Source organism: Hoplias malabaricus, chromosome 1, assembly GCF_029633855.1.
Source record: "Hoplias malabaricus isolate fHopMal1 chromosome 1, fHopMal1.hap1, whole genome shotgun sequence".
NCBI lineage: Eukaryota > Metazoa > Chordata > Actinopteri > Characiformes > Erythrinidae > Hoplias > Hoplias malabaricus.
In genome coordinates, this window is record NC_089800.1 from 50,722,399 (window position 1) to 50,724,825 (window position 2,427).

Below are 2,427 nucleotides of genomic sequence, written 5' to 3' on the forward strand. Positions count from 1 at the left end.
GACGAGTTTGGTCTCCATCATTTAGGGTGGAAGTGTAAACTATCATCGGTGGCACTTTAAAATAGGACACGTGGAGAACACACCAAACTCCTCACGGACAGTCACCCTGGAGACAATAATCACCACGGTCTAAAAGACACTGTCAGTGGTTAACTGAATAAACTCGGACGTTAAAGGGTTAAACCTCTTAAATATGTGCTGGAGCTGACAGGGTTAATGTCGACAGATGGAGAAATCACAGTAAGGTCATTATTTGGTGAGACCTGAGGTTTCACTGTAGTGCATTTACTAGGTTTAAATGATGTGGGTTCACTATTTGGCAAACAACAGGTCACTGTTACCCTTTGTATTTGTGTGTTTTAAATGATGATTAATGACTTTTGATGTGTATAAACCTTTATAAGTGTAGTCTTGTTCTAAAGGGGTATCTTCTCTCTTCCTTTCTCTCTTTCTGTATGTGTGTGTGTGTGTAAGTAGTTTTTCCTGCACACAGCTGTAGAGACTCTTCACAGAGTAATGGTGGCTAAGTGGGGTCCTCTCCATACGAGAGGAGAGAAGGGGGCGGATCATTTTACAGATGAGAGAAATGTGAGAGGAACAGAGAGACAGAAGGAGAGGAAAAGGGCAAAAGGCAAAAGGAGGAAAACGGAGACGAGGAGAGGGTTGAATACTGAGTGAATGAGGGAGGGAATGTAAGAGAAAGCAGACAGAGGAGAGAGAGAGAGAGAGAGAGAGAGAGAGAGAGAGAGAGAGAGGAAGAGAGAATAAAGGGAGGAAGCATGCTGTAATAGGCTATTTGTGAATGCTGAAGGGAAGAGGTGCCGACAGTAATGTGAGAGGAGTGATGATGGAAGAATGTTATTACAGACAAACTCACTGAATGTGTGAATGGGATTGTGTGTGTGTGTGTGTGTGTGTGTGTGTGTGTGTGTTTACATTAGTGCCATCAGTACCTGACCCTCTTATGCTTTTTTGTGACCGAATACCATCCTCACAGCAATACTCAATGACTATTTGAGCAATGTATACCATCAATGTCCAAAGTAGAGGGTGCAAAAACACAAAGGTGGTAAATATAAATCAGCAGATTTCATGTCTGTAAATCCCTCTCATGAGAACAAATATGAAAATATGCCATCCCCCCCATTCTCGACTGTTCATACCCTCTCGATTTTAAAGCTCTTTCCTCTTGGGCTCTTTCTGTGTTCCAAGAGGATTTTCTGCGCTTTAGTTTTAAATGGGCAGGGTCAGGGCGGTTTCTCTCAGTGAATGCTATTGGCTGATTTCTCCTGGTTCTGAGACTGCCCACCTCATGCACTGTACGGCCCACCTACTCGGAGAAGCCTTCACGTTTCACAGAGCTGCTGTCTTCCCCAGGACAGAGAGCCAGAGTCAGGATAGGGCCGTAATCCTCTGTTTACAGTGGGATCAGATCATAGTGATATGTGATGTACCTGTGGAAATGATGTTCGCTGAAGGAAGCCGTTAGAAAACTCAGACTGAGGCGAATCGGAGGCTTGACTCTGAAGCATTTGCCAAGAGTCAATCTCTACTTTTAGATGCTCAAAGAATCGACTCGTTCGGGAGTCAACTCCTGTTCATTAGCTACATTTTAGAGTTAATGACTGGCATGTGTTATTTTAACCAGAAAAAGCTTCAATTACAATGACACTTAAAAAAAAATCCCCACAGTAAAAGCTGTATTTGTGATCATTGTTCAGCACACATGCCTGCAGAATACTGTCCATCACTCTAAGACATGTAAAGTCATTTATCTAGGCATGTTATGACATTTAACAACATTTTAATGAGTTTTTATTTGTGCAAAGAAGGCACTAAAATAGGCAATTTTGAGTAATCTGGCTTAGTTACCCCAACCCTTTAAACACCCCAGCCCTTTAAACACCCCAGCCCTTTAAACCCCCCAGCTCTTTAAACACCCCAACCCTTTAAACACCCCAGCCCTTTAAACCCCCCAGCTCTTTAAACACCCCAACCCTTTAAACACCCCAGCCCTTTAAACTCCCCAGCTCTTTAAACACCCCAACCCTTTAAACACCCCAACCCTTTAAACACCCCAACCCATTAAACACCCCAGCCCTTTAAACTCCCCAGCTCTTTAAACACACCAACCCTTTAAACACCCCAGCCCTTTAAACTCCCCAGCCCTTTAAACACCCCAGCTCTTTAAAATACCCCAGCCCTTTAAACTCCCAGCCCTTTAAACACCCCAGCTCTTTAAACAGCCCAGCTCTTTAAACACCCCAGCTCTTTACACACCCCAGTTTTTAAAACACCCCAGCTCTTTAAACACCCCAGCCCTTTAAACACCCCAACCCTTTAAACACCACAGCTCTTTAAAACCCCCAGCTCTTTAAAAATCCCAGCCCTTTAAACACCCCAGCTCTTTAAAACCCCCAGCTCTTT